We start from the raw sequence: 18,796 nt of genomic DNA, 5'->3' as shown, positions 1-18,796 counted from the left end.
GGGTGAAGAGCCAGAGGTGGTGGTACATGTCGGCACAACTGATGTCGGGAAGAAGAGGAGGAACATACTAAAGCGAGACTTCGTAGAACTAGGAAGAAGGCTCAAAAGCAGGACGTCCAACGTGGTTATCTCCGGTTTGCTTCCAGTTCCTCGGACTAGTGTGGCCAGAAACAGGGAGATAATGGACTTGAAAGTGTGGTTGTGGAACTGGTGCAGGAAGCAAGGATTTTAGTGCTTGGATGACTGGGGTATATTTTGTGGTAAGCATAAGTTCTACAAGAGAGACGGTTTGCACCTTAATAGGTTAGGGACCAGCATTCTGGCAGACAGGTTTTCTACTGCAACGCCGCTACAGTTAAACTAAGTAGCGGGGGGGAGGGGACAAGCTGGATGTTTAAAAAGGAAATTGAAGGGAAAGTTAGAACAAGAGATGTCAAGAAAGACAACTGTATCAATGAGGCAGAAAACTCGGAAAGGCATCATGCTGTAAGGTTGAGTGAAGTAAGGGTTGATGAGAATGGTGAGAGCAGTAACAAATTAAAAATACTATACATGAATGCACGAAGCATTAGACATAAGATGGATGAGCTTGAGGCTCTTTTGGAAATTGGCAGATACGATATTGTGGGGATAACTGAGACGTGGTTTCAAGTGTACAGGGCTTGGGAAATGAATATTCAAGGCTACATGTGCTATCGAAAGGACAGACTGACGGGCAGAGGGGGTGGGGTGGCCTTGTTGGTAAGGGACGATATTCAGTCCCTTGCGCGGGGGGACCTAGGGTCAGTAGATGTAGATTCAGTGTGGATAGAACTGAGAAATACTAAGGGTAAAAAGACCATCTTGGGAGTCATCCACAGGCCCCCAAACAGTAGTCTGGATGTCGGATGTAAGTTAAATTAGGAGCTGAAATTGGCCTGTCGCAAAGATGTCACTACAGTTGTTATGGGGGATTTTAACATGCAGGTAGACTGGGAGAATCAGGATGGTATTGGGCCTCAAGAAAGAGACTTTGTGGAGTGCCTCAGAGATGGATTCTTAGAGCAGCTGGTGCTGGAGCCGACCAGGTAGAGGGCAATTCTGGATCTGGTATTGTGTAACGAACCAGAATTGGTCAGAGACCTCGAAGTGAAGGAGCCATTGAGAAGTAGTGACCATAATACAATAAGCTTCAATCTGCAGTTTAAGAGGGAGAGGGTACTGTCGGAAGTGACAGTACTTCTGTTGAATAAAGGGAACTATGGAGCTATGAGGGAGGAGCTGGCCAGAGTTCAATGGTGCAATACCTTAGCAGGGATGACCGTGGAGGAACAATGGCGGATATTTCTGTGTATAATACAGAAGTTGCAGGATCAGTTCATTCCTAAAAGGAAGAAAGATCCCAGGAGGAGGCATGGACGGCCGTGGCTGACGAGGGAAGTTAAGAAACATATAAAGTTAAAAGAGAAAAAGTATAACATAGCTAAGATAACTGGGAAAATTGAGGACTGGGAAGCTTTTAATGAGCAACAGAGGATGACCAAGAAGGAAATACGCAGAGGAAAACTGAGGTACGAAGGTAAACTGGCCAATAATATAAAGGAGGATAGTAAAAGCTTTTTTAGGTATGTGCAAGGCAAAAAAAATGGTTCGGACAAAAATTGGGCCGTTGAAGACAGAAACAGGGGAATATATTACTCGGAACAAAGAAATGGCAGAATAATTGAATGGGTACTTCAGATCTATGTTCACTAGGGAAGACACAAGCAATCTCCCTGAGGTAACAGTGGCTGAAGGACTGAACTTAAGGGAATTTATATTTGCCAGGATTTGGTGTTGGAGAGACTGTTAGGTCTGAAGATTGATAAGTCTCCGGGGCCTGATAGTCTGCATCTCAGGGTACTGAAGGAGGTGGCTCGGGAAATCGTGGATGCGTTGATGATTATTTGCCAGAGTTCAATAGATTCGGGGTCGGTTCCTGAGGATTGGAGGTTGGCTAATGTTATACCACTTTTTAAGAAAGGTGGGCGAGAGAAAGCAGGAAATTATAAACCAGTTAGTCTGAACTCAGTGGTGGGAAAGATGCTGGAGTCTATTATAAAGGATGAAATTACTGCACATCTGGATAGTAGTAACAGGATAGGACAGAGTCAGCATGGATTTATGAAGGGGAAATCATGCTTGACTAATCTTCTTAAATTTATTGACGATGTAACTCTGAAGTTGGACGAGGGAGATCCAGTAGATGTAGTGTACCTGGACTTTAAGAAAGCTTTTGATAAAGTCCCACACAGGAGGTTAGTGAGTAAAATTAGGGCGCATGGTATTGGGGGCAAAGTACTAGATTGGATTGAAAATTGGTTGGCTAATAGGAAACAAAGTGTAGTGATAAACGGCTCCATTTCGGAATGGCAGGCAGTGACCAGTGGGGTACCGCTGGGATCCGTGCTGGGACCGCAGCTTTTTACAATATATGTTAATGATATAGAAGATGGTATCAGCAATAACATTAGCAAATTTGCTGATGCTACAAAGCTGGGTGGCAGGGTGAAATATGATGAGGATGTTAGGAGATTACAGGGTGACCTGGCCAAGTTAAGTGAGTGGGCAGATGCATGGCAGATGCAGTTTAATGTGGATAAATGTATGGTTATCCACTTTGGTGGCAAGAACAGGAAGGCAGACTTTTACCTCAATGGAATCAATTTATGTAAAGGGGCAGTACAGAGTGATCTGGGTGTTCTTGTACACCAGTCAATGAAGGCAAGCATGCAGGTACAGCAGGTAGTGAAGAAGGCTAATAGCATGCTGGCCTTCATAACAAGAGGAATTGAGTATCGAAGCAAAGAGGCGCTTCTGCAGCTGGACAGGGCCCTGGTGAGACCACAAATGGAGTATTGTGTGCAGTTCTGGTCTCCAAATTTGAGAAAAGACATTCTGGCTATTGAGGGAGTGCAGCGTAGATTCACGAGGTCAATTCCTGGAATGGCAGGATTACCTTACACTGAAAGACTGAAGCGACTGGGCTTGTATACCATTGAGTTTCGAAGACTGAGAGGGGATCTGATTGAGACATATAGGATTATGAAAGGATTGGACACGCTGGCAGTAGGAAACATATTTCCACTAATGGGTGAGTGCCGAACCAGAGGACACAGCTTAAAAATACGGGGTAGACCATTTAGGACACAGCTCAGGAGAAACTTCTTCACCCAGAGAGTGGTGGCTGTGTGGAATGCTCTGCCCCAGAGGGCAGTGGAGGCCAACTCTCTGGATTCATTTAAGAAAGAGTTGGATAGAGCTCTCAAAGATAGTGGAATCAAGGGTTATGGATATAAGGCAGGAACAGGGTACTAATTAGGAATGATCAGCCATGATTATATTGAATGGCGGTGCAGGCTCGAAGGGCTGAATGGCCTACTCCTGCACCTATTGTCTATTGTCTCTATTGTCTATTGTGAACGATTACTCTACGAGAGAACCCGAAGCTGAGACTGACCTCAGCAACAACTGGAACTTACACTAATTAATACTTACCCAAAGGAAAAACAAACGGAAAATCACGTCAGCGTCGTAAATTTACAATAATTAAACGATGCAGTGAAACAATACAGAGGAATGTCTTCAACCCATCTGGTTTCTGGCTCTAAAAGTACACTAAATCTGTATTAATCACATCTTATAGCACTTGGCCTACAGCCTTGAACTTTATGACATTTCTCATCCAGATATTTTCTTAAAACTCTTTTGAGGTTTTCTGCCTCTACCACACTTCTTTGGAGGGCACTGCAGATTCCTACGATCATACAGGTGACCAAAAGTTCTCCGAATTTTCAGCTTAAAATTGTACTAACTGCTTTTGAGGTTCTATCCTTCATTTCACCCATGATCTTATCTATCCAAATCTCTGCTCGAAAGAAAACAACCCAAACGTATTCAGCCTCTGTATGCCTAGTTAAACTGCTCCAACCGAAGCAGTAATTATGTGAATTTACTTTGCAGCCCCGAAAGTGCATCAAATGCCCTGCTCAGTGCTGTGACCAGATCGAAACAAAGTATTCCAACTGTGAACAAAACACTGTCCTGTGCAGGTCCAACAGTAACCTCCCTGTTCATTTCGTCTTTGTCTCTACTGGTTAAGGAACATTTCCCGACTGCCACCCTGCACGGGGAATCGAGTATTGGATGCGACAGCACCAATTTAATAATCAACGAACTGTTCTTGTGGAGATTGAAGTGATATTTCCTTGAAATCAAAAACTGCCTGACACTCCATGGTGGAATTGCGAAATTGATACAGGGGTCAAGAAGAAACATGCACACCTCAGAGTAAAAACTCCAGCCACATTGATGCGGATAGCTAACGAGAAAATCATTCTGCTGCGAAAAAAGGTCAGTCTGATAAAATTGCGAAGATCCAGAAGATACATGTTCAAATGCCTGATCATCTCATTTTGGAATGCCGTGGTAGCTCAGTGATTAGCACTGCTGCGTCACAGCGCCGCCGATCCGCGTTCACTTCAAACCTCTGGCAAATATCTGTGTGGAGTTTTCACATTCTTCCCGTATCTGTGTGGGTTTCCTCTGGGTGCTCCGATTGTCCCCTCCAGTCCAACATTGTGTAGGCGAGGTGAATTGGCCATGCCACATTGCTTAAAGTGTTTAGGAAAGTGTTGGTTACATGCATTTTTCAGGGGTCATAAATCTGTAGCTGTCTGTGTGTGTTACTCTATGGAGGGTCGGTGTGGAGTTAATGGATCCAAAGGATTGGTTGCCCACAGTAGAGTCATAGCGTCATACAGATATGTACAGCATGGAAACAGATCCTTCAATCCTACCTGTCCATGCCACGCATATATCCCAACCCAGTCTACTTCTACCTGCCTGCACTCAGCCCATATCCCTCCAAAGCCCTCCTATTCATATACCGGTCCAAATGCCTCTTAAATGTTGCAAATGTACCAGCCTCCACCACTCCACTGGCGGCTCATTCCATGCAAATACCACCCTCGGCGTGAGAACGTTTCCCCCCTTAGATCTCTTTTAAATCTTTCCCTCTCACCAAAAATCCATGCCCTCTGTTTCTGGACTCCCCGACCCCAGTGAAAAAACTTTGCCGATTTACCCTATTCATGCCCCTCATAATTTTGTAAACCTCTATAAGGTCACCACTCAACCCAACCCAGCCTGTTTAGCCTAACCCTGGAGCTCAAATCGTCCAATCCTGGAAACATCCTTGTACATCTTTCCTTAATCCTTTCAAGTTTCATAGCATCTTTCCGATAGGAAGGAGACCAGAATTGCACGCCATGTTCCGACAGTGTCCTAACCAATGTCCTGTACAGCCATAACATGACCTCTCAAATCCTGTATTCCATAATCCGACCAATAAAAGAAAGGATACCAAACATCTTCTTCACTATCCTAACTACCTGCGCCTCCAATTTCAAGGAGCCATGAACCTGCACTCCAAGGTCTGTTTGTTCCGCAACACTCCCTAGGACCATACCATTAAGTGTATACATCTTGCTAAGAGTTGGTTTCCCAAAATGCAGCACCTTGCATTTATCTGAATTAAACCCCATCTGCCACTTCTCAACCCATTGGCCCATCTGGTCAAGATCCTGTTGTAATCTGTGGTATTCCTCTTGGCTGTCCACTACACCTCCAATTTTGGTGTCATCTGCAAACTTACTAACTCGATGTCTTCTGCTCGCATCAAAATCATTCATGTAAATGACAAAATGTAGAGGACCCAGCACCGATCCTTGTGGCACTCCACTGGTCATAGGCCTCCAGTCTGAAAAAGAACCCTCCGCTACCACCGTCTGTCTTCTACCTTTGAGACAGTTTTGTATCCAGATTTTTAGTTCTCGCTCTATTCCATGAGATCTAACCTTGCTAATCAGTGTCCCCTGATGAAACTTGTCGAACGCCTTACTAAAGTCCATATAGGTAACATCTACCGCTCTGCCCTCATCAATCCTCTTTGTTAAATCTTCAAGAAGCTCAATCAAGTTTGTGAGACATGATTTCCCACGCACAAAGCCATGTTGACTATTCTAAATACATGTACAGCCTGTCCCTCAGTATTCCCTCCAATACTTTGCCAACCACCGAGGTCAGGCGCACTGGTCTATGGCTCCCTGGCTTTTCTTTACTGCCCATCTTAAACAGTGGCTCCACGTTTGCCAACCTCCAGTCTTATGGTACCTCACTTGTGATTAAACCTCAGTAAAAGGGCAAGTGGACAAGTAAGTGATACGTGTTTTGCTGTCATATACATCTGAAAATTATCTGCTTCAACAAATGAAGATTTTTTTTTCTTTTGCTAGAGATCAGGTTCGTCTTCGGAGGAAGCGATCGTCGCTATAGAGCACATCTGTTGGGAGACGATGAGCCTAATCACATGTTAGCAGTCGGCATATGCATATTCAGTTCATTGTCAGCTGATGTCCGGATCGATGAGACTTCACACTACGAAGATAGTTGTTTGAGATCTTCGAAACTCAAGAAGTGTGGAGAAAAAGAAGAAACGGTTCGAAATGAATTTGTCTCATCTGTTGAATGAGTTGGGGGGAGATAACACAATTGATGAAGTGGTAAATTGTTCGGACTTTAGCCTTCGATTACAAGAGCATATGGAAACCGTGGTCAGAGGCAAATAGAATTGTACCCGATAAATGAGAGATAATGAATTGGTATTGTTTGAACAGCACAAACATGGAAAGCGAGTACATAATGAATGGTACGATTTTGGGAAGCACTGAGGATCAGAGAGACTTTGGTTTGCATCTATGTCGGTCCCTTAAGATATTAACAAAGCTGAATAAAATGATTATAGAGTCACAGAGATGTACAGCATGGAAACAGACACTTTGGTCCAACCCGTCAATGCCGATCAGATATCCCAACCCAATCTAGTCCCACCTGCCAGCACTCAGCCCATATCCCTCCAAATCCTTACTGTTCATATACCCTTTCAAATAACTCTTAAATATTGCAATTGTACCAGCCTCCAACACATCCTCTGGAAGCTCATTCCATACATGTACCACCCTCTGCGTGAAAACGTTGCCCCTTAGGTTTCTTTTATATCTTTCCCCTCTCACCCTAAACCTATGCCCTCTAGTTCTGGACTCCCAGACCCCAGGGAAAAGACTTTGTCTATTTATCCTGTCTATGCTCCTTATAATTTAGTAAACATCTATAAGGTCACCCCTCAGCCTTCGACGCTCCAGGGAAAACAGACCCTGCCTGTTCAGCCTCTCCCTGCAGCTCAGATCCTCCAAACCTGGCAACATCCTTGTAAATCTTTTCTGAACCCTTTCAAGTTTCACAACATCCTCTTGTGATATTTTGTGTTATTAAGCTTTGAGTAAGGTTGAGGAGTCGTATGGTTTGGCTTCAAACTTGATAAAACATAGGTTTGACTGCATAGTGATCATATTGTGTGCAGTTCTGGAATCCAAATCATCGAAGATGATCACACTGGAAAGGGTGACAAGGAGGTTCAACGCAATGTTGCCTGGGACTGAAAAGCTTCCATTACCGAAGAAAGATTGGACAGATGGCGAGTTGTTTTACATTGGGCACACGAGATCGAGAGGAAACATGATTCGGAGATGCCGGTGTTGGACTGGGGTGTACAAAGTTAAAAATCACACAACACCAGGCTATAGTCCAACAGCATTAATTGGAAGCACACTAGCTTTTGGAACGTCGCTCCGAAAGCTAGTGTGCTTCCAATTAAAGCTGTTGGACTATATCCTGGTGTTGTGTGATTTTTAAGAGAGGAAACATGGTTGACATGTGATAAATGGTGAAGAGTGCGGTGTAATGATGCTGCTCCCTTAACGACATTACGTTTCCTTGATTGTTTTCTTCCAAATGGGTTTATGAAGACACGGTTTCTGACATATTTGGGTTTATCTACATGAAGAAGCTTCTATGTTTTTTTAATGAAATACTTAGACAATGAAAATGGTGTGGCACTTTCTCTCAGCTCAGCTTCACTCTGGTTTGGTTTGGTTTGTTTTCATTTTAGCAAGCAGTCTTTTTTCAGGTTACCAGGAAAGGTAAGAGCTCCATGCTGAATCTGTGTCTCTAATGTCATGTCTGTGAGAACCTGTGTTTGAATTTAACTTATTTTTGTGAACGGGTGTTTTTCGTGGTTGTTTCAGGAATTTGGGTCAACATCATCAAGTTGTGGTAATCTGTTCGGTTTTTGGATAGTTTAAGTTATTTAATATGCTGTACTTTTTCGTGGTTGTTTCATTCGGTGATATTGGAAATGAATTATGTTTTGTCTAAAACTGATTAGCTGAGCCAGCACCATCACTTGCAGAACATTCACTAAACACCAACTAAACACAACTGGAACAGTGACGTTCCAGGCTTTTTTCTTGAAACATTTTGAGTGGGTCTGGCCTGGTCCATCTCGGGTTTTGTGGCTGTTAGCGTCATTTGTTCAATATTTACACATTACGCTCAACTTTACTGGAATCAAAGGCAGAGAATGGTAGGTGTTTGTCTTTTTAACCGGTATTTCAAATCAGTAATTTGAAAATGTGCTCGAAGCAGTAATGGCTGTTTCAGTCACTAACACTTTTCTGGGGGTGAAAGAAGTGACTCTAGAGGCTTTACAAAAGGTGAACAAGGAAAAGCTGCTGGTATTGACAATCCAGCAGGAGTTGAAGCTGCCATCTTGCGGGAGGTAAGGAGTGATAATTTTCGCAATCATTTAGTATTTAAGTTTGCGGGAAACGCCCTCGGGATCTTTGGATATGGCTAAAATTCAATTGAAAATGCAGGAGATTGAATTAGATGAAAAAGGAAAGGAAAGGGCAAAAGGTATGAAGCTGTTTCCAATACAGTGAAACAGAGGAAGGAGGAAAAGAACGAATTGCTTTAGCAGAACGAAAACACAAAAAAAAATGAAGAGGAAAGAACGAATAGAGGGAGAGGAAAGGAAGAAAGTAAAGGAGATTGAACTTCGCAAATTGGCGTTTCGAAAGTAATATCTGCTTAAAACAATGGAGAGAAAGCCCGAAGACAAGTCTTGGCATGGAAGAAAGTGAGGATGAGCAAACCAATAGTTGCGAAATGCCTGGTGGCGATCTGTTTTAACTTATTCAGCTAACGTTTGATAAGAAAGACTTGAAAGCCTTTACCATCTCATTTGAGAAGGTGGCAAATTAGGTCAAATGGCCAGTGAGCATGTTGGTTTTGCTATTCAAAATAAAAGTTGTACTTCGTGATGTGTTGGTAGCACTATCATTGGAGTAATCTAGGACTTATGAGCAGGTAAAGAAATCTATTTTAGATATATATGAGCTTTTGCCAGAAGCCAGCTGACAACGTTTTAGCAATCTGAATCCTGGTCAAACATATATTATGTTTGGAATGATAAAGAAAATGAGTAATTTTCATAGAAGAATAAGGGAATTAAAGTAGACCAAAGGTACGACTCTCTTAGGGAGTCAACATTTTTGGAGGAGATCAAAGATCTCATGTGGAATAGCAGAGAGTGAAAACGGCAAGATTAGAGGCTGTAATGGCTGATGATTACGTCTTGAAGGGATAAGGGGAGTTAAAACAAGGTCTGATGCTTTCACTGCGACAAAGAAGGCCACGTGGCATCACAGTGTTGCATTGTTAGAAAAATCATTTGGAAGCCAGCTGTAGGAAAACAGAATAAGCCATTGACTTTTGTTGAAGTGGTAATAGAAATGAAAATGGAAATCAAAATATGGACAACAATGTGCAACCAAGTCGGAGGTTGGTTCGCCAAGAAATGCCAGATATTCTTAATCCACATATTTGCGAAGATAAAGTTTATTGACATCGGCAGGAGAAGTACGGCATGAGATTCAAATGTTAAGAGATACAGAATCCTCTCAATCTTTGAAGTTTATCTGGACCTCAGAAAGGCAATTGTCAGAAAATCGTTCTTGCAACGGGAATTCACATTGAGACAAGGAGCGGACAACGATGTCGACTGAAATGAGTGTCCAATGAATAACTACTAAATTATGGTGGGAGTTCTGGACAAACTCTTAGCTCCAGGAATATGTGTTTTGCTTGCTAACGTTATGGTTGGTTCACAGTGGGAGTCCTCTCCATAGTGGTAAAAAGCAAGTGCAACATCACGCAACTGACATATGTGAGGATGCATATGATGGTAATTTCTCTGATTGTATGTTAAGAAGGTCACAAAGTCACCAGTTAAAACAGAAGAGATCAAAGAGTCCAGATAAGAGAGGTGAAGTGAAATTATCAGATACATTGTCCGATCAAATTTGATATCGCTAGTTCGGAAAGACTAACTCAGTTACAACAAAAAGATGAGGAACTGACCCAATTGTATCAAAGGAGATTATAGATGCATCCCGGTGTGTTACTACCATAAATATCATGACTCAAAAGGGAAATGGCGACATATTCAGGCCGATGAGAAATGAGTAGAAGTTGATCAAATCGAATTTCCAGTGGATTAAAAAAAGTAGTATTGCGGGAAGCAGATGAACTACCAGTATGTCCTTTCGGGATAAGAAGAACTCAGGATAGATTATATATTTTTTTGCTGGCTTGTACTACATAAGGATGTATATGACTTTTTTCCAGGCATGTCATACATGTCAGGTAATTCGATAACGACGGGGCAGCATAAACTCTTCCTGGTTTTGAGGAGCATATTACAAGTGTCTTAAATGATGGCTTCCGAGTCCTACATGAAATATAAAGACGTATTTGCTACAAAATAATGGATATGTCCAGTAGATTTACAGTGCCATTTCGTTCTGAAATACCACAGCTAAACGGTTTGTGGCGGTGTTACTCAATTTCTTTCCCAAGATATGAAATAACCACAGAACTAAAATGAGAACAAATATCGAATTTACTCCAAAATTATTCAAGGAAATTATGGACAGATTAGGAATAAATCAATTCAAATTTGCTGTACACAATCCAGAGGGCAGGGAGCGTTAGAAATGTGGCATCAGACATTAAACGTTCACGGCTTATAGTCAAGACGATCTAGATGATTGGAATACAAAAATTCTGCTTTTACTCTTTCCCATTAGAGATTCACCAAATCAACCGATCAAGTTTAGTCCATTTCAATTAGTTTTGAATGATGAGGACCGATAAAACTAAATAAGCAGAAATGGAGTTAGAATTCAGAAGCCAAATATCTGGACGAGGTGCCAAACTTTAACAGATGGTCAAATACCGTACGGGGGTCGGCTAGACGGCATGTGAATTTATCACACTGTAGAATGAAACGGTAAGCAGACAATACGTCAAAAACTCGTAATTTTCTATCGGAGGCAAGGTGTCATTGTTACTACCAGTGATAAGTGAGCCATTGCAAATAATGTTTAGTGGAGTTATCAAGTCGAAAGGAGATTGAGTGATATGATCAATTTGCTAAGGATTCCAGACAGAAAGACATTTCACACAATGAATCGCAAGGATATGCCCAAACGTTATGTTCATAATGAAGGATAACAAAAGAAGTCTGTGTTATTTGTTAGAAAACAGAGGAAAGAATCAAATTCAAAGCATTCTGAATTGGATATTCCACGAATTAAGCACGGGATCGAAGAAGTTGTCACTTTTTGAGATGACTTATTGAGTTACCTTCCAGTGAAATATCGAAATGTCCTGAAATAGATTTGGCAATCACATGCAGAAACATACCATACGAAACTGGGAAGTAATAACCTAATTAGGCACGATGTAGATATAGGAAATACTGCTCTGATTAAACAACATCCTGATGGGCCAATCTGTCTAAATGTCAGCGCAGATTCAAAATAAGATTAAACACATGCTCTAATCAGTCTAAAACAATGTGAGTTACAGCGACTGGTGCTCACCCAGACTACCCAACAGTCATGGGTAGACTATAGCAAAGTCAATGCAGTTACAAAGACTGCTGCCTATTCTATTTTTTTGTTCGCAATACTGTGTCGAAATAGTGGGACACACCTTTTCCCACCCTACCTCTTGCAAAAATGCCATCCCGTATTCCCAATTCCTCCGCCTCCGCCGTATCTGCTCCCAGGAGGAGCAGTTCCACCATAGAACACACCAGATGGCCTCCTTCTTTAGAGACCGCAATTTCCCTTCCCACGTGGTTAAAGATGCCCTCCGACGCATCTCGTCCACATCCCGCACCTCCGCCCTCAGACCCCACCCCTCCAACCGCAACAAGGACAGAACGCCCCTGGTGCTCACCTTCCACCCTACCAACCTTCGCATAAACCAAATCATCCGCCGACATTTCCGCCACCTCCAAACAGACCCCACCACCAGGGATATATTTCCCTCCCCACCCCTCTCCGCCTTCCGCAAAGACCGTTCCCTCCGTGACTACCTGGTCAGGTCCACGCCCCACTACGACCCACCCTCCCATCCTGGCACTTTCCCCTGCCACCGCAGGAACTGTAAAACCTGTGCCCACACCTCCTCCCTCACCTCCATCCAAGGCCCGAAAGGAACCTTCCACATCCATCAAAGTTTTACCTGCACATCCACTAATATCATTTATTGTATCCGTTGCTCCCGATGCGGTCTCCTCTACATTGGGGAGACTGGGCGCCTCCTAGCAGAGCGCTTTAGGGAACATCTCCGGGACACCCGCACCAATCAACCACACCGCCCCGTGGCTCAACATTTCAACTCCCCCTCCCACTCTGCCGAGGATATGGAGGTGCTGGACCTCCTCCACCGCCGCTCCCTCACCACCAGACCCCTGGAAGAAGAACGCCTCATCTTCCGCCTCGGAACACTTCCACCCCAGGGCATCAATGTGAATTTCAACAGCTTCCTCAGTTCCCCTTCCCCCACCTCATCCTAGTTTCTAACCTCAAGCAACATGATCCCCTTGACTTGTCCGGACTTGTCCGACCTGCCCAGCTCCTTTTCCACCTATCCACTCCACCCTCTCCTCCCTGACCTATCACCTTCATCTCCTCCCCCACTGACCTATTGTACTCGATGCTCCTCTATCCCTACCCCCACCCTCCTCTAGCTTATCTCTCCACGCTTCAGGCTCTCTGCCTTTATTCCTGATGCAGGGCTTTTGCCCGAAACGTCGATTTTGCATGTCCCTCGGATGCTGTCTGAATTGCTGTGTTCTTCCAGCACCACTGATCCAGAACTTATCATTCTGAGTTGAGTTGTTCAGAGGTTCATCACCGGTGACTTTGTCCAAAAGAGCGAAGTGAATCTCAACATTCTTCTCAACGAATGGAGTATATCAGTTTTAAGTCATGCCGTTTGGTACGAAAAATGCGTCAAACACATTTAAAAGTTTAAAAAATACGGTCATTTCGGATGGCGCAGTTGTGTTGTACATATAGGTGACCTGGTGACTTTTATTCACACAGGCAAGGAGAACATTTGTAATATTTAATGAAAGTGATCGAGCGACTTTGGGGGATGATTTCGTGATACACTCAGCCAAAGGTGAATTTGCCAAAGCCCAAGTCAAATTCTTGGCTATATTATTGGACATAGACAAATTGCTCCATGAAATGCAAAAACAAAGGTGCGCTTCCCGTATCATTGGCAAAAAAAGAGCAGTGCGACAATTTTTGGGATTGAGTGGATTGCATCGGAAGTTCTTGCCAAATTTTAACAGTGTGGCTGCTCCACTCACTGAAGTGCTGAAGAAAGGCAAATCATTTGAGTCGATAGCGGATTGTCAGAAGGTTTCTTTTCCACCTTGAAAGCTGTGTTAACCACTGCCACAACATTAGCCACACCTAATTATGTGAAGCCATTCAAGCTGGCTGTCGATGCAGATGTGCATGCCAGTGTTGTGCACTTACACGGAGACGACGAGAAGACAGAAAGAACTATCTGCGACTTTTCTGCGAATTTGAACATTTATCAGCATAAATATACGACTGTTGAGAAGAGACTTTGAGATTGGTATGGGCTTTGCAACATGTCAACGTTTTTTTGTTACCAGTAATGCATCTGGGACAATCATATAAACGGATGATCAGTTATTGATGTTTTTGGAGAAATATAATGACGAAAGGTCCAAAGTGTTGGAATGGATCTTGTTGTTACAGCCATTTAATTTGAAAATTGTGCACGTGGCAGTCTGATAAATCGTAATTTCCAACACAATGTCTAATCCTGGATGAGAAATGGAGGCATTCGGTGACAGGAAGAAACAGAATGAAATCGAATGTAGTAGTCCGTGTTTGCATGGCTGTTGTCTGTGTAATGTATGTGTTGCAATGTACGAATAATGTAAAATTACGAGATATTAAAAATAAGTCATCTTTGGGTATTGATGGTCCTTCGTTTTCTATTTTACGGGGAAAGTGAGACGATCCTGCTCCTTTAAAAAGGGTATTTTGCCCTTGGTCTTTTTCGACAGCGATCCGAAAGTTGAAGCTTGCTCTGTGTCTGGAAATATGGACTTGAAAATGCGTTGAATCGTTGTTTTAATCACTTGTATAATGGAAGGGGAGCGGCCAGTTCTCCCAGTTCAGTACTTTTTTTCCGTTTCGTTTAGTTTGGTTTTGGGAAGCAGACTGTTTGAATCGGCCATTCAAGGTTTTGGTTTGTTCCCAAAGAGACAGCTCTGCGCTGATTCCTGTCCCCTCCTCTGCAATCTCTCTCCTGCAAGCACCTGCGTTTCAAATTGCCTTTCTGCCCGTGTGGCGTTATGGGATGTTTCAGAAAGTGACGCAGCTCTTTGGTAAGTTCTGTATTGGTGTCGGTTGGGTTTTCAACCAAATATGTTACTCTTAATTCGCTTTTTATTTGTTCGTGCTTAACAAATTATATTTTGTTTATAGTCGAGTGATTTGACCAGCTGTGTCATGCCTAGAATAGTTCGCTTACATTTGCTTAAAACAACAAGAAAACTTATGTTCTGGACGAAATTCTTAAAATGTTTTGAGTATGTTTGGCCTGATCCATGACACATTTGTAAATGCCTCCTGACGGAATTGTGTCCATGTTCTTCTTTAGCAAATCCATCAGCGCTTGCACCACGCTGTTGAGATTTCGTACAAACTTCTGGTAGTATCCACTAAGTTCCAAAAATCGAAGATCCTCTTTCTTCGAGGACGGTCGTGGAAATTCCGCGATGTCCTTCGTCTTCACGTTCCTTGTGGTCATCGTTCCATGCCCGGTGTTTTTCCAAAGAGCATCACCTCTCCTTCACGAATTCGATTTTGTTTTCAGTAATCCTTCAAACAGCTCTGCAAAGTGCAACATGTGATCTTTCCCCAAATAACGAGATATCACCAAGCTACCAATATGTATGACACCTTCAAATCCGTCACAACTCTGTTCACAGTCTTTAGAATGTGGCTGGTGCGCTCTTCCTTCCAAAGGACAGCACTTTGAATTGATAATGCTCATTTGGAGGTTCCAAATTGAGAAGCATCTTTCACTTTCTCCAGTAAAGGTACCGGCCAATCACCATGCAGTAAGTCCAAATTTGTGAAGCAGGTGGTTTGTCCAACTTCCGCTGGTGTTGGGTATGAGTTGGATTTAGTTATGGCGTCCATCTTCTGCCAGACATCAAAATACCGTTCAGTCCCATCAGGCATTAGAACTAAGATGATCAGCTAACTCCATTCAATCTGACTTGACTCTATTACATCTTGTTAAAGCATCGCATTTACTTTCTTCTGCATTTGTGCGGCTTTGAGAGAATTGAAATTCCAGAGCTGCTGTTTTATCTGGGCAGCATTCCTTGCTTCCACCTCATGCACATTAGTTCAGCCTTCACTATTCTATTTCTGCATATGTCCTTAAACTGCTGTTACAAACTTTTCCGTGCATTCCTTTGCTCCTGAGGCAAGTAGTTCACTATCCTATTTCAATCCTCAATTATTTCCTTATTACTTAACCTATTTTGAGGCACATCAAAATTGGCACCATCTGGATATGATTCCTAACACTGCGCGACAGTAACTAGCATCTCTGGTGGGTTTCCTATCCTATGGCGCATTTTACAGTTATGGCAAAGCTCAACCACGCCCCTATGCAGACTAGGCCAGTAGAAGTGTTTTTGAGCCATGGCCTGAGTTGGCCTCACCCTTAGGATACATCCTACTGGCAATTCATCAGCTACCCGTAATGCTTCGTGTCTGTATGCTACTTGCAACGCAATCAGGTTCACGTCTGCCTATTTCTCCTCAGCACTATCCAGCTGTGGTCTCCATTTTTGTCTTAGATTCTAGCCTGAAGATGATTACGGTCGCGAATACATTCTGATCCCTGCTCTGGGTATTCATCTGCAAAATATCGTTTTTCTGTTGTAAGTCTATGAACCTTCCAGGATGAAACACCTCCGCCTGACCGTCTGTCTGTTCAAGTTTTTTTCCTGAACCATGACATAGAACAGTGTGCCAGCTAACTGAACATCAACTCGTTCGCCATTTTTCATTTTAGTTTTGATTGCCTGCTGTGATTTATGACAGTGGGATCTCGTTACAACACAACCTGAGAAAATTCATGGAATTTGTCTTTTAACTCCTCAGTTCACTGGTTTTCCTTTGGCTTTCCTTTGGCTTCTCCACAATGAGAGTACCACTCCCGCCTTGGATTCTACCACGTCGTTCCCATGAAAAAACTATGTTCCTGGAACTGATACTTGAACATTCACTGTTAGTTCGCAAACTTCATTTTGATCTCCAACCTGATCTTACACAGGTGAACGCTACGTTTCTCTCCATGTATTCCACAAGTTACCACTGCCTCCCAAAACATGTCAGAAAGAGTGCAAAGAGTCTAGGTAGGAGAGACTGATTAGCACCCATACCTAACAAACTTAAAACATCTTTCATTTCTTCACCTGTTTTTCGTGATTAAGCTTTACTACGGTGGTGAAGTCTTATTCGAGGCCGTGCAGTAACTCAATATCCAGCCCTTGAGCATGTAGAAAATAGAACATTACAGCGCAGTATAGGCCCTTCGACCCTCGGTGTTGCACAGACCTGTCATACCAATCTGAAGCCCATCTGACCTACACATTTCCATATGCTTGTCCAATGTCGACTTAAATGTACGTAAAGTTGGCGAATCTACTCCCATTGCGGGCAAAACATTCCATACCCTTACTACTCTCTGAGTAAACAAACTACCTCTGACATCTGTCCTATATCTATCACCCCTCTATTTACAGCTATGCCCCCTCGTAATAGGAGCCAACGTAGTTGGAAAAAGGTTCTCCATGTCCACCCTATCTAAACCTCCGATTATCTTATATGTCTCTATTAAGTCACCTCTCAACCTTCTTCTCTCCAACGAAAATAGCCTCAAGTCCCTTAGCCTTTCCTCGTAAGACTTTCCCTCCATAACAGGCAACATCCTAGTAAATCTCCTCTGCACCCTTTAAAGCTTCCACATCCTTCTTATAATGCGGTGACCAGAACTGTACACAATACTGCAAGTGCAGACGCACCAGAGTTTTGTACAGCCGCAGCATAGCCTCATAGTTCAAGAAATCATGCCTCTATTAATGAAAAATAAAAAGCTGTATGCCTTCTTAACAAACCTGTCAAACTGGATAGCAACTTTCAAGGATCTGTGTACATGGATACCGAAATCTCTCTGCTCATCTACCCTACCCAGAATCCTAGCATTAGCCCAGTACTTTGCATTCCAGTTACTCTGACCAAAGTGAATCACCTCACACTTGTCCGCATTAAACTCAATTTGCCACCTCTCAGCACAGTTCTGCAGCTTATCTATGCCTCTTTGTAACCTAAAACATCCTTCGTCACTATCCACAACTCCATCGACCTCCGTATCGTCTGCAAATTTATTAATCCACCCTTCTACGCTCTCGAACCAGGTCGTTTATAAAAATGACGAACAGAAGTGGACCCAACACCGAACCTTGCGGTACACCATAAATAACTGGATTCCAGGATGAACATTTCCCATCAATCACCACCCTCTGCCTTCTTTCAGCAAGCCAATTACTCATCCAAATTGCTATATCTCTAACAATCCGATTTCTACGCTTTATGTACAATAACCTACTGTGGGGAACCTTACCGAACGCCTTGCTGAAATCCATATACACCACATCAACCGGTTTACTCTCATCTACCTGTTTGGTCACCATCTCAAAGAACTCAATCAGGTTTGTGAGGCACGACCTACCCTTCACAAAACCGTGCTGACAACCCCAATCAAATTATTATTTTCTAGATGATTATAAATCCTATCTCTTATAACAGTTTCCAACACTTTGCCAACACTGAAGTAAGGCTCACTGGTCTTCAATTACATGGATTGTCTCTACTCCCCTTCTTGAACAGGAGAACCACATTTGCTATCCTTCAGTCTTCTCGCACTATTCCTGTAGACAATGACGATTTAAAGGCTCAGCAATCTCCTCCCTGTATTCCCAGAGGATCCTGGGATAAATCTCATCTGGCCCAGGGGACTCATCTATTTTCACAATCTGCAGGATTTCTAATGCTTCTACCTTGCTTAGGCTGAGGACTCTCCAGCAACTGTTGAGGTTTCCTTTTGCTACTTTCACTAATCTCATTGGCTTATTCTATTTTACCACATCTTTTCCATCAGTGCCTTTCTGCACTAACTGGTACGCTGACTTTACATGTCACATCATCCGGCAGTGAAGACCTATTTACCTAGTGCTTTCTTAAACCACTGGCAGTGTAAGTTTATGTGTCCCACTCCATTACAGAGAGAGAAAAAAAAACACTTGAAGCAATTGAACTACTTTCCAGTCTCCTGGGTTTTCTTTTTCACCTGTGGTAAACTAACCACAATGTCATCTACTCTTCATTTT

General features: G+C 42.9%; 1 long non-coding RNA gene across 2 annotated transcripts; it reads left to right on the top strand.

Annotated features, from left to right (window-relative positions):
- Positions 1-4,025: 4,025 nt before the first annotated feature.
- On the top strand, positions 4,026-14,282 carry LOC148134775 (uncharacterized). 2 transcript variants are annotated; one of them, XR_015755671.1, is made up of 4 exons: positions 4,026-4,371; positions 6,315-6,517; positions 11,067-11,269; positions 13,380-14,282. It is a non-coding gene; the product is annotated as an uncharacterized LOC148134775 (long non-coding RNA). The 2 variants fall into 2 exon arrangements; XR_015755670.1 differs by having other exon boundaries at positions 6,315-6,581.
- Positions 14,283-18,796: the final 4,514 nt, after the last annotated feature.

The sequence above is a fragment of the Chiloscyllium plagiosum genome, unplaced genomic scaffold (genome assembly GCF_037043375.1).
Source record: "Chiloscyllium plagiosum isolate Xiang-an unplaced genomic scaffold, Cpla_swu_hap1 HiC_scaffold_52, whole genome shotgun sequence".
Taxonomy (NCBI): Eukaryota; Metazoa; Chordata; class Chondrichthyes; order Orectolobiformes; family Hemiscylliidae; genus Chiloscyllium; species Chiloscyllium plagiosum.
Note: the sequence above shows the minus strand (reverse complement) of the source record. Positions and strands in the feature narration are given on the sequence as shown.